The following is a 14,980-nucleotide window of genomic DNA, read 5'->3' as shown; positions in this document are numbered from 1 at the left end:
AATGAGCAATATAGAATGCCTAAGAGTAGTTGATAATGTTAGTCACAAACATAATAAAGGCTTTGAAAGGATAACTTTTTCCAGAATTGTCAGAAACAATACATGCATATTAAGCTCTTTTAACAAGCTAATTAAAAAAGAGATGTCATGTATCTCACCTTAAGAAAGATATTGCTTTATTCCAGAGATTGGTCCTGCCTTGTCAGTACAAAGAAGGTAACAAGGCAATAAAGTTGATCTGATGAAATACCAAGTTGTTATCCTTTTCTCTGTGATACTGCATTTCACATCATACCGTTATCTTTATCCTTTGACTTCAGTAGCCATATGACATTCAGAATTACACATCAAAAAAGGCTGTGGTCTGCCTCAATGCATAGTTGCAAACCATGATGAGATTCAGTATTATATTTTGATTTCTATAAATTAGATTCTCCTCAGAGATATCACACGAATAAATCAGAGATACTTGCTCAGAAAACAAATTAAGAAAACCAACCTGACTGGAAGTGGTCTTCATCACAGTCGTACAGGCACAGCTGTTCAACTGAAATCCTAGAGATTTAAAACAGTAGTTAAATGGCATCCCATCTATCCAAAACATATTTTGTTCATGTGCACAAAGCATATAAAATTTCTAAAATGCAAGGAAATGTTGATATGTTTTGGTATAGACAGAATAATGACCAAAGTAAAAGACTGAACCGTGCTCTTATATGGTTGGTTTTATTTTAGTAACCTTTAATATCTTTAAAAAAACTATCTATTGCGTTTGACATGGAAAAAACCTTCTAATTTATTAATATAAATACTGAGATTCATTTTACAGTATTTGATATGACATGTATTTATAGGTTAGGAAACAACTTCACTCTTAACAGAGCAGGCTAAAGGAAAAAAATTCACAGACGCATGAAAAATACCCCAAGTACACAAAAATTCCATCTGTCATCAGTAATGATGAGCTTTAAGTGCCTGGATATTTTACTGTCTCTGTAGATGTGTTTGTTAAGTCACAATTGTTATAAATACTAGTTATGAAGAGCAGAACACTCAAAAGTACTGCATGTTGTACTGGTACAGCATGAACCCTGACATGAACCCAGGTGAAGTGCAGTAAACCAAAGCCTGAAAAATACAACAATTAGCAAACCCAAAAAGCTTAGGCAAATGAAAATAGATCAAAATTGACAGATAAAATAGGCAGGGTTATCCAATGCAATCAGCACCTTTTAAAAGGCATATAAATGGATTTCAGTCCTTTGCAACATTGCCAAGACTTAACCAGGTAACAAAATACCTGTTTACAATTTACTTATTTATGAGTCTGTGGAGTTCATGCAATTATGCCTTATCAACTAGTATGAAGTGCCAATTTCATTTTACCACATCCACAATACTGTAGTATGCTAAAAAAAATCATCATGGACTTCATTTGTATCTTATAAAGACTCCTGCATCTGTATTTACATGTACATTTTATATTAAAACTTGTAGATAATATTTCATGGTAGCAAATTAAAATATATATAGAAGCAACTGCATATGAAAATATGCAATACTTTGTAAATATGTCAAAAGTTTGCGATAGTTAGAAGTGTATTAGTTGTTTTACGAGTTCCAAATCCAGTTAATATGGAAATTATTTGAATAAAATTTTAAAAAATTATAGATCCTGCCTCAGAGGGTTGTTTTTAAGGAAGAAATCCTCAGACTTTGAAGATATAATTGTATAATCATGATGCCATTTTGTGACATTCTAAATGGTTTATAAGTGTTAAATCTATTAAGGCATGTGTATCTGAGATTTAAAGTTCATAATTTCAGCATCAAACCTATATAATGCTGACATAAATCTTCATTGCTTTCTCGAGGTGGATGGCTTTTGTTGAAATTTATTCAGAAGACAACATTGAAATTTAAACTGTGATTTCATCTCAGTCCTACTGAGTAGGAGGGAGTAAGACTCCAAAGGGAATATTCAGATTTTTTCCCTGTCTTTTAGTTGAATGTTTCAAGTGGCTTCTGTGCAAAAATTTCTACTTTGGACTCTTGGTTTTGGATTTTGTTTGGCTTTGAAGTGTTTTGGGGAATTTTAGCAAGGGAATTCAGTATTTCCAACTTTCAGGCTTCAAAAATGAATACAAAGCATTTAAAAAACCAGTCATGCCTGAGAAAATCACAAACTTTGCCACTGAGAAAAAAAAACTGGGAGGTTACATTTTCAAGTCTGGCTCACTCGCATTACCAGCAGCATTCTGTTCTTAACAAATACTCCATCTAATAGTTTGATCCCAGTACCTGGAAGTTTGGAAATGCAATAGGCTGCATGCACAGGGAAAAGCAATACTGGTTGTTTTTGGTGTTTTTTTTCTTCAAAAATAGCATAAATATTTTGGAAATCTTGAAACTTCAGTTATAAGTCATGAGGTTGTAAAACCAAATGTATCATTGTAAAATATAAGCTTTAAATTCACCAAAAGTGTATAAAGCCTGCCTGCATATAAACTTCTTGAAATTCTTTACCATTATGTAAATAAACATACCTTGAAATTATGACATCCCTCTCTGTTACTGCCACTATGAATCTCTGTTTCTCTGTACTTTTTATTGAAGAACTGTGAAAAATCAATGCTATTAAGAAAGGCTATTTAACAAAGTTGTGTATTTTTATTTTTATATCAGGTCTCATTCTGAGGCCTGATTTCATCTGTGAAATAAATTATATCAGATTTTTTTCCCCACATTTTCTTCCTAGGGGACTAATAAATATCTAAGTCATGCACGTAAGAATGCCTATACAGGTGGAACACTGTGTAGTAAGAAAAGAATGGGCACACTATGAATGTCCTAGGAGTGAAGAATAGCTACAATTCCTTAATTTAGAATTGAAAAAGGACCAATCAAATTGTATCTTTGTTGTAGAAATTTCAGGGTCCATTTGGATACAAAAAGGAGGAGTAGGTGAATATGAATAAGCTAAGAAAAACACAGATGTAGAAAATATGCACTGCAATGAAGTAGGGAGGATGGAACTTAGGAACTGAGAAAGTGCAGTTAGTCTGCTATTCACAGAAAGTGTAAACAAGCATGTCCAGTCACTGTATTTTCAATGTTAAAGAAAAAAATTATTGCATGGGGCAATGCAGGGTATGTTTCACAGAGAGATAGGAAGATACTATGAAGTCTTTGCTTGGAAGCAAAGTCACAGTACTAGAGACAGGATGCAAAAACACTTGCAGAAGCAGCTAGCAAAAAAAGATAGCAAACTGACTTGTAGGAAGCCCGAATCAAAATGTGACTCCCCCTTGTCACGGTCCGTCCCAGTAAACGGGTTACGCAGTGATTTTAAGGTGCAAAAATAACCAACCAAGGCACAGGGGATTTGCAGTAACCAAAATCAACAAATAGAGTTTTATTGAAATAACCACAACAGAAAATGCGCTGGTGAGGGGAACCAGGGAAAAAAAGGAGAAGATAAGGAAAAGAGGGAGGAGAAGGGAGGGAATGGGTTATAGCTACCACAACGTGGTGATGCTTTGTTCTCCGAAGATCCAGCCATCGAAGCTCACCAGGCCACGTCTGGGGAGATCTCAAAGGCACAGCTGAATTGGACCCCAGTTATTCTATCTTTTGTTGGGGGATGGGGAATAGCTCCTCAGCCGAAAACAAAGGTCTTCAGGGGTGTAAAGAACAGAAAGGAGGGTACACAGAATCCAAGCCAGGCAACAGGCAAGAACCATTGTTTTCACGGCCCAACGCTCGCAGGTACTCTGGGCAGCTTTTCCCCCCTCCACTACACACCTCCCCCGAGCTGAGGAGGGGGTTCAGTCCCAGTCTCTGGAAGAGGGTGTGAGGGGGGTTTTCTTGCACAGGGGTTTCTTGTCTTGGTTCCTTGATGAAAGGGCCTACATCTGCGCTCGTCTGTCACGATGGTTGGACCACCCCAAGCTCAAACCATCCAGGCCAGGAGGTAGGGAGAAAGTCCGAGTCCGTTGTTCTCAAATAACAGGTTGCCCCCTTCAAGTTCAGCGTGGCGTGTTAGCAAATAACACCTGTAGGAACAGTGAGCTAAGAGACACACGACTTCCCCCTCCCCACTGGCTCAACAGTTTAACTTTTTGGTGGTCTTCATGATAATTGTGAGGCAAGAATGGGGGGATATTTCGGACAGACTCTCACACCCCTCCTAAAGCATTGTCATGCATTATATACAATTAAGACCAGAATGACTCCATGAGGAGCAGCACCTAGGAAAAAGAAATATGACTGGATCGCAGTTGCATCTTGGCTACAGCAATGAAGAGTCACTTGTAGAGATAAATAAATTTGAATCAGATTTGGCGCCACAAATGGTATAATAAGAACTAATGTGAACCTGTTGGGAGTTCAAAAGAAAATAGGTGGAACATACAGCCAATTTCTCTTCTGAATAGACAAATTCACTTTGGGAATCAAAGCTTAGCTTCTAACAATTTTTTATTTTTCTGATTCAGTGGCAAACATTAATGTAAACATACAAAACCAGGTTTTTTATCTATCCCTATTGTGCCCTATAAAAAGCAAAATGAACAAACAGCATTTAATCAAACAATTTGTACCGTCTCAAGATTTAGACAGAAACATCTCCCTTTTCTGAGATTGATTATGCTCAAGCACATAAATATTCATTATCAAGCACAGAAATTTTTAAAGGTATTTAGAACTGGCTTTTGAGGCATGTTCTAGAATAATACCTCAAAAATGTTTTTCAATGCTCAAAATTATTTTCTAAAAGTATCTTGTTTTTTTTTTTTTGTTCACCCTGAAATGCAAAACACTTGGGAATTTTCCAATTCACAGCTTGACTAAATAAAAAATTAGGTAGGATACAAATAAAGACTAGACTTTTCCAGACTGGACTTTAGGGGCTGGTTTGTTTTTTGTTGTTGTTGGGTTTTTTTTTTACTTATAATGGCAAGCGAACAGTGGTCCTTCAATATCCAAAAAGGACCAAAGTATTGACTTTGGGTAATCAGTCCTCCAAAACTATTTCTGTCTTCCTGCCTAATATGATCTAGATCTAAATGCAAAAATATGATATTCATGTTAATAAAATGAGGAAGGGCAGATGTGGCTTCTGAAGCATTGCTATGCACCAGTAAAATCAATGTGATTTTTTTTCTAAAACTCACTTTAATTTTCCATTTCTTTCTCTCCTTCTGTCTTTCCCTCATTCTTGTTAACATTTTCAAAGTTGCTATACAATATTTTTTCTCATCTTGCCATCTACAAGCCTCTTCAGTGCTACCTTCTCCAGGAGACAACATATTCATGGAAGTAATACTGAAGTACTGCAGTGCTCACACTGACACTCCTGCAAACTCCATGTGGGTGGAAATCTTCTGCCTAAAGCATCACTGACTTCATGGGACAACAAAGCTCTAATATGCTAAGCAAAACAGAAGCATTGCCAATGGGCAAAATTTCCTTAGGCTTTCTGAAAAATTAGGACAAGACCTGGTGCATGATCTTCATTTGTAACAAAAGGGGCTCATAAGCTTTCTTCTCTATATCTGTGTTAATGGAGGATAAGATGCATACCATCACCCCTGCATTTGTTTAGTGCATGGCATTTCTAGCTCTGGGCTTGAATAACATTATGTTGCTTTCAGTACTTTGAAGTTCTGAGAACTAAATAAAGCATACTGTATGATGGCTTAGTAACACACAGATTCTTAAAAAGGTGTCATGTCATGGCAAAGAGCAACATATTTCTACTGGACTAATTTTCCATCAAATATGACAGGCTCTCTAACAGCATTTGAAGAATTGAAGACAAAGCACAATCAGACCCCTGCAAAAATGTACTGTTGTTGTAACAGTGGATTTAAAAAGCACCTGCTGGGGCATATAGCTCTTTCTAGATGTTATTACACTGCTGTAATTATCAATTGTCTTTAAAGGGGATGATAACATGACTTCCCACCATTTCTTTCTAGAATTGAATTTGGTATTAAATCTCATCTAATGAGAAACTAGGATTTCCGTCATTTTCTTAAGACCTTGAAAGGGGTATCATTCTTTTAAAATGAGTACACAAAAATAGAAAAAAAAAGCGTGAAAATAGCTGGAAAATTACTAGGTTTAAAAAAAAAGTACTCAACCATTAGAGAAAATCACATTTTGGACCACTTGCTGTGTGTCCATGGTGTAGCACAAACTTTTCTATAGAAAGAACCTGTATTAAAGAGCTTTAAAGACCAGAAATGGAAAGCTCCAGTTCAAATAGAAAAATTGCTCAATGGCTTTCGTGGTTATAATTAAAAGGAGGTTTTTCAGCTCACTGTCCACAGTCCATGTAATTAGCACCTGAAATAACATTTCAATACAATTGAACTGCATAATAAAACTTCTTGACCCTGATAATAAGCAAGGTTAAATTTAATTTCTTTAGCACAGAAAGAAACCTTTAAATACCTTCCTATTAAGATTGAATCAAACCAGGAAAACTCATCATCAATAGAGGTATTTATTTTATATGTTCTTATTTCCATGTAAAACAAAAAACTACATATTTCATAGGAATTGTCATAACCACAAATACTCAAAAAGAAAAGTTAACATTAGAATTATGTTTTCAAGAAACCTTTTTTTTCCTCTCTTTATTTAAGAATAAAAAGTGCAGAATAAAACTGAGAAATGCCAATGTTATGTGTGCCAGATAATCAGTTGTATTAGTTTTGCATGGCCTGGTTTTGATAGCAGGGGTGTCTTCTCTGTGAGAAGCTTCCAGAAGTTTCCGCCATGTCCAGCAGAGCCAATCCCCGGAGGCTTCAAAGATGGACATGCTGCTGGCCAAAGCTGGGCCAATCAGAAATGGTGGTAAAACCTCTGTGATAACATAGTTCAAAAGAAATCAAAACAAAAGATGGTGGCACAATATTAATTGTGACTAGAGAAGAGCTGAGTGAGAACATGAGAGGAGCAGCCCTACAGACACCAAGCAGGGTCAGTGCAGAAGGAGGGGCAGGAGGTGCTCCAGGCTCCAGAGCTGAGATTCCCCTGCAGCCCCTGGTGCAGCCCATGGTGAGGCAGCTGTGCCCCTGCAGCCCATGGGGATGCACAGGGATGCAGAGATCCACCTGCAGCCCATGCAGGAGACCCACACTGGAGCAGGGGGTGCCTGAGAGGAGGCTGTGACCCCATAGGAGACCCATGGAAAGAGGGCCTTTGGTTCCATGCTGGAGCAGTCTGTCCTTGGAGGACTGCACCCTGTGGAAGAGTGACCCACACTGCAGCAGTCTGGGAGGGCTGTGTGCCCATAGGAGGGCCTCACATTGCAGCAGCCCCAGGGAGGGGGGCTGCAGGAGGGACTTACACTGGAGAAATTGATGGAGAAGTGTTTCGTGTGGGAGGGACCCCACGGGGCAGCAGGGGAAGGACTCTTTTCCCTGAGCAGTGGGGGAAGCCATCAGTGATCAACTGACCAGAACCCCCATTCCCTGTCTCCTGGCAGGGAGGTAGAGCTGGAAGGAGGGAGGTATGTGGGAAAGGTGTTTTTAAGGGTTTATTTTACTTCTCATTATCATGCTTTTGATTTTGTTAGCAATAAATTCACTTTCCATCTCTGGCCTGTTTTGCCTGTGATGGTATTTGGTGAGTGGTCTCTCTCCCAGGCCCTATCTCAATCCATGAACTCTTTGTTAAATTTTCTCTCCTTTGACCAGCTGCAGAGGGAGTGAGTGAGCAGCTTTTGCAGGTGCCTGGCATCAGGCCAGTGACAACCCATGATGTCAGTGAAAAAATTTTCTTTTCATCTTACAATGGGAAGCATCCCTTGACCATATCAGGGACTCTTGCATGGCAAGGGGAGGGGTGACACTGTCGATGTCAGGAGCTCCAGTCATCTGACCATGGTGGGAGAAGTGAGATAATTCCTCTTCCCCTAGAGCCTAAGAAGAATACTTGAATTGCAGCCTCAGTGGAATTGCTACTGGACTTTTGAAAAATTCCATAATTACTGACCTGTATTGTGGCCAGGATGGAAATTCACTGATGACTAAAGCAAATCACTTAATGACTTTATAAACAGCAGTCCTAAGTGAGGCCCTCTGAGCTCTCCTGGCCCTCAGCAGGCTGCAACCAGCATCTTCTTCCCTCAAAACTTCTTAACACACACATGTGAGATCATCAGAGGGCCATTGCTGAGCAGGTGATGGGGCCTGGACCAATCCCCCTCACTCCTAGAGGCTCCACCCTTGCCCACTGAGAAATGTGAAGGCATTCAATGTGAATATTTCAAATATTTCATTGAACTCAAGGGGATATTTTAACTGGTATATACCTTTATATATGTGTGTGTGTGTGTATATATATATATATATATATATATATATATAAATAACTTCATGTCTGTCTGCATGACTGTGTGAATTATTAAACACTTTCTAGCAAGTACACTATGAATGTTGCCATCTCACATCTATAATTAAGTCACTGTTGTAATTGTACTAAATCCTATTTAATCACTTTGTAAATGTTAAATTAGCTAATCATTAAATGCTGCTAAATCCTTTAGATATAAAATGTTGGCCAAGTCTGAGACTAAGATTTGATTTAACCTCACTTAAGAACCATCAGGCAAAGGGACCACTCCAAACCTTATGACTAAACAGGAGGGTCTCCCTTACCCTTTTGTGTCTTTGCTTTCTGTGTAAATAATTCTAAATTGACACTAACCTGATTTTTCTTTGTATATTTCATCCGTGTTGTAATAGAGGGAACTTTGCCATCAAACTTTATTGTTGTGCTTGCACATATTTATATTAAACCTACTTTTGATAATACCTTTGTCAGTGATCCTTTGGGCAACCTAAGCCCTTCATTCATGAATGACAGTCAAACCTGAGTATCAACTCTCTATAATAGCAGCAACTAGCCACCCTAAAAAACAAGGACACAACTAAATTTTGGACTATATTGTTACTGGAGATTGGCTTTCCCCTCCTCATCCCATCTGCAAACAAGGTTTACATGACATTGCTTCAAGTGCAATGTATTTACCTGCACATCAGTAAATTATTTTAACTTCTTCTGAATATACCACAAATTCTATACAAATTCTATCTTACCAAAATAAGACTACAAAAAAAGATTAGAAATGGATCACAAAATTAAAAATAAAAATATTTATTTATGTATAGTCTCTTACTATCATAGTATGAAAAAAAGGAAGAATAATGAGTTAAAAAGTAGTGAACAATAAAATATATGCTTTTTAGCAGCTATGATTTTTTCTTAACACTTACTATCACATTCTGTTTAATACTCTTGACCCTTTTAGTAGATTTAAAATCATATTCTTTAACTTATATTGCAGTAGTTGGCAAATGGCAAGTGAATGTAGCTATGACTAGAGTTCAAAGCTGTTGATACCTGATTATTGTTGCACATAAATAGTAAATAAAGTTTTATCTTCCTTGTGTTGCTAGTTAGTTTCATAAAGTTCAGGTAACACTCTATTAACTAGCAAAGTGGAATCAGATTCTATTACCAAGAAAAAAATGCTTTTCAGGGGAAACAACACATTTACTTTCATATTTGAAAAGACTTGAATTTTTTTGCCCTTTTCTGTAGAAGCAAAAGCATATTTCATATTCTCTCCCTAGGGGTTATAAACCTAAGATCGGTGTTTGTGCAAGTGAGCTGTAATTGAGATGCTGTAAAATGATCTAGAAAGTAAGACAAGTGGGAGGACATGAGAAGATTCAACTGAGAATGGAAGAAGAGAGACAAAAGATGGGAAATAATTACTCACACAGACAGAAAAGGATTTCGATGACAAGGTTTGGGGTACGTCTGTTACTGAGCTGCCAATAGCAGAAACAGTGATACAAAGCTTTAGTCAGCTACATTTGGGTTATGAATTTTCACAGCCGTGGGGGAGTTGTGAGGGTGGAAATCTTTTTATTACTGCTTCAAGCAGCAAAGCAAGTTTCTAAACTTCTTTTAAAACTTTTACTAGGGACACAAGTGCAATCTAGTAAAGACATCTGACAGCTGTATTCTAAAATGAATCAGGTCCATTCTGCCACAACGCAGGACGATGGACAAGGTATATCTGTCTCTTTTCTCAAATTATGTTCTCCATTTTCCATGTGGAACCTGACATAATTTTCATTTATGTGAAATAATAAAAAGGTGAAAAATTCTCTCACTCATTTTGTAGACCCTGACTGGGACACTCCAGGTATTGCAAAAAGATACGTGCTACAAAATAGATACGAGTAGAAAATACAGAGTGAGAACAGAATCATAACACATCTGCTTTCCAGACCCTCTTGCTCTCACTGTTGCCCCAAATCCCAGAATCCTGTGCCCTGCTGGCTAGACCCTTGTATCACAAATGTTCCGTTTCTGATGGATTTGGAAGGTGGTACAGACAGAGAGCATGAAAGAATTCAACAGCAGCGTACAGTAGTATATTTCTGATAAGAAACCTGAGGTTTTCCCCAAAGCCTCAGTTGGAAAGCAAGGTTCTGAGTGAGGAACAATAAAGGGGAAACCTAATAAGCCAAGCTGAATGAATAAGCTATTAAGTCATTGAATAATTAAAGTTTGAGAAGGGGTAATTTCCATAAGCCAAATTCCTGAACAGATGAAAGCTCCTTTACCCAATCTACACATCCACTCAATAAGGTGAGTGATCACAAAAATTCCCTTTTTGATTTGAAAAACTGTATACTGCATGACTAATCTTTCCAAAAGTGAAGAAGTTGTCTAGTTTGAAACTGATACAGAAGCCACTCTTCCTTCCTCAGGAAGAGCAATGACTCCTTGGCCTACGGTGAAATTCTGAGTTTGCTCAGACTGCAGAACACTAAAACCATAAAACTGACAGCAGTGTCACTGAGCAGGTATAAAGTCTGATCAAAACATGTTGTTGTGTAAGGACTGCTACTTCCCCAGTGTTACTGCTTATGGCCAGAAGATCACTGACTTGGAAGAGTGCAGGCTATATCAGCAATCCTGAAAAAGTTAGTAGCCCAGCCAGGCACTCTGTGCTACTTCAACCATGAAATGAATGAAATGTTCACTTCAATGACAATATACATCCCTACAAGTAACTGAAGATACTTGAGGATTGTTAAAGATATGGAAGAAATTTATGTTCTCAGTGGAAATTTTAAGTGAAAAATTATAATTTAGTATCTGTGAAGGGAAGGGCTACTGGGAACAGTAGCATGCATTTTTATCAAGTTCTGTTGTGTAATAGGTGTCAAAAGAATACATGATGTTACACAGGTATTGTTAGCTATTTTTACAATCTATTTATATAGAGGGACAAAGGAGAACAAAAATTATTAATAGTATTGAATAATCAGGTCTAAGCACCTTTTGTTAAAAGAAACTGTTTTAGCTAATAGTTAAAAAACCATTAGCAAAAACAAAAGCATTTTCCAATGGCACGTGGAATGGGAGAGGTAATGGCATAGCATTCCTTCTTCAAGTAAGCCAAAGAAAGTTGATCTCCTCCTTCTTCCCTGTCGTTCCAGGGACTAACACTGCAAGGTGGTGTGTACCACGAGCTTGGTGATAGACCTGTTGTCATGGCTCATGAAAAAAATTACCTCTACCCCAGCTAAAACCAGCACACCTGTTCAACACAATGGCAGAGGCAGGGAAAGAGTCATGCTCTGGAGCTGTTTTCTCCAGGGCCTGCTGGATTTAATGAAAACAAATGGCAGTATGGGAACGAGTTGAAAAGGCAGAATTTCTGCCTCCTGATAATTAGTGTAAGACTCTAAGGAAACCATTCCTCTGTTCAAGCCATATTTTTACAGTCCCTTCAAAATGAGTTTGATGTACTAGGCAGATAGCTCTTCATGTAAATGTTATGTGTAACTGAAATGAAAATGGTAAATAATGTGAAAATAAAATTGGCAAATTTGGGGGAAAGCCTATTTACTTCAGACTGCAGAGTCATGTACTGCTTTATCAGTGTTCTCACAAAATAAAGTGCCATTTGAAAAAGTGCCTTTGGCACATGTATTTTCAGTGAGAATGGTGGCAGCTGCGAATTAGTCTGTAATTAGCTATCTTGTCTACCAAATGTGTCCTGTACCAGAATGTATGGTGTATTTGGTCACTTAGACCTTAGAGCATCTTACAGTACCTAAAAGAGGCCAACAAGAAAGCCAGAGAGAGACTTTTTACAAGGACATGTAGTGATAAGACAAAAGGAAATGGCTTTCAACTGAAAAAAAAAAGGTAGCTTAAGACTAGATATTAGGAAAAAAATTCTTTACTGTGAGAGTTGTGAGGCACTGGAACCGGGTGTCCAGAAAAGCTGTGGATAACCCATCCCTGGAAGTGTTCAATGCCAGGCTAGGTGGGGCTTTGAGCAACCTGGTCTAGTGGGACGTTCCCTGCCAATAGCAGGAGATTGGAACTAAATGATTTTTCAGGTCCCTTCCCATTCAAACCATTCTATGATTTCCTAATAATTAGGTCAGTTAATGAATGTTTTTAATTTTGACACCTTATTTAGCAAACTAACGCACAGCAAAACAGTTTGTTAAAATTTATGCAAAATCTCTGTAACTCTGATCACCTTCTGTGATGTCATGGAGTGCTCTGAAGAATTAGACAAGAATACCAGCATTATGAACTGTGTTAAGAACTGTATTATAACAGTAAATCAAACTGCTGTAAAAATTGGCTATTCTTAAAGAAAAAAAAAAGAAAGAGTCACTCTTTACACTACTATGTACTTTTTAAAATAGACAGTTTGCCTAAGGAAATCTGTGTCCTTTCTTCATTCTCTAGGGATTGTTGTTGTATCTTTTTCTACCCTTCTTGCTATATTTTTTATGAGAACAGAATCAAAACTACAATGTCTCATCTGTTTGGCTTCTGTTGTGTTGTTTTGTTTTGCTTTTCAACACTACTAGATGGATCTGAGCAAGCTCTGACTAGAAACAAGAGTTTAAGCAATTTGTTGTTTATCACACACATTATTTACAAGGTACACATCTATAGTTCAGATACAGAAGGCAGGCACATCTCACATCTTGTCAGAACGCCACACTTGCTGTCAATTACCTGAGCTCTCATTCCTCTTGTGAAGGAGCAGATCACAAACCTGAAACTGCGACATCCTGATTCTGACAGCTGGCTGGGGAACATTTATATTCATTGATTGCTGCTATCACACTATCTGCTCTGAAGACATGCACACATGAAAACACACACACACAGAGAAAAATCTCCAAGACTTACCTACAGGCATGACCTGAGCTTTTTGATGACTTGCTCCTGCTTCTCCACCTAACAACCTGAACTGAAATACAATCAAATATTATTCATCCCAGCAACTAACAGCTCATAATTCTTTCTAAATTTGTTTTTTATATTTTTATCCTGCATAATAGGTCAGATGTTTAGAATATTGGCAATACTGAGCATTTGGAAATCAGGACCAATTTCTTGAAATATCACGTGTCAAGGGTATTTTAAACAAAATGCTCCTTTTTGTCATACAACAATTCAGTACATCTTAAGAACATCAATATTCCTCTTGCAGTCACAAGGGAATGGGAAATCTGCTATATCTTAATACTTTTAAAGGGGAAGAAAGGTTATTACACATCATTGTGTAATTGCGGGAGAGAGGGATTTAAATTATATTCTAAACACTAAGAAAAAGAAATAGGACAGTTATCAAAATAGATAGCACAAAAGTAGAATGAAGAGGATTATATGTCTTTTCATTATTAGTAGAACCAGCTGAGAAAATTACAACATGGATAAATCTCTATACTCAATAATCAGAGGAGGAAGCAGAAGGTATGAATTCCAGCTAAGGAGACAGTGCCAAGAAAAACCTGCACAAAATATAATTAAAACAGACTAATCAGGATGTCATCCTGTCATGTAGGCATGGCAGAATCCTCCTAGAGAGTCCTAACATATGGTGCTCAGAAGCACATATACCAGGGGAAAGGCAGCAGTTATCTCCATCCCTGCATTGGCATGGCTGTGCTGAGCTGACCTGTGGGTCACAGGAGGATAAAGGTGATGTAGCAGAGGAGCCCTTCAAGCCTTTCACTGCTGGCATCACACACCATTGCCTGGGACACCCAGAGCCAAGAGAGCTGGGAAAACAAGGTCATTCTCTTTCAAACCAAGCATGGTGTCTTGGAATATCTCATGGACACTTTAAAATAATTTTTTGCCCAGGAATAACTAATATTTTGTGAATATTCCTGTCCTTCAGAGGGTAACAGGTAGAGGGAGAAGCCAGAGAGTGTTTTCCATGAGATGCACGGGCCCTCACCAGAGTGTGCAGCTACAGGTCTTCAAAATCCATTTGAAAAATTAATTAACTGAACTTGCAATTTATTGGGCATATATTCTTAAGTAAAAGGTTCCTACTAGCTAAATGGTCAGTTAGCTAATCTTGGGAAAATAGGGAATGCCTGTAATTCTATAACAGTGTTCCCACTTTAAAACCTTGTGGGACACGTGTTCTAAAATCACACATGGCAACAGCTTCCAGGTCAGCTGCAGGGACAGGGCACATTTGAAGGCAGATGGGGAGGTGCTGTGCCAGCTGGGCACAGGGCCTGGATGGTTTTCACAGTGTTTTACTCCAATGCCCCACCCATAAACTAAGCCCTCTGTAGCAGTGTGTTTGCCGCAGAGCAGAGGACCTTCTGGAGAATAGTATGGAAATGCTCTCCTGCAGCACCAGGTGCCAAGGGAATTTAAACCAGTTGTAACCTGGGTAATGGGTATTCTCTGCCCAATTCTATAAGTGGTGAGGTCTGGGGTTGCTGTTGAGATCCAGAGAGCCCATGGGGAGTGAATGTGAATGTGAATGTCCAAGGGTTCATGGCACAGGGTGCCAGGAGCTGAGAAACCTGTGCTGACTCTACCAGCACCTCCCCGGGCTGCCCTGTTCCCTGCCACATGTCAGGGATGGGCTCTCTTCCCT

Source organism: Ammospiza caudacuta, chromosome 3 (genome assembly GCF_027887145.1).
Source record: "Ammospiza caudacuta isolate bAmmCau1 chromosome 3, bAmmCau1.pri, whole genome shotgun sequence".
Classification (NCBI taxonomy): Eukaryota; Metazoa; Chordata; class Aves; order Passeriformes; family Passerellidae; genus Ammospiza; species Ammospiza caudacuta.
The sequence above is the reverse complement of the archived record's forward strand: the minus strand, read 5'-3'. Positions refer to the sequence as shown.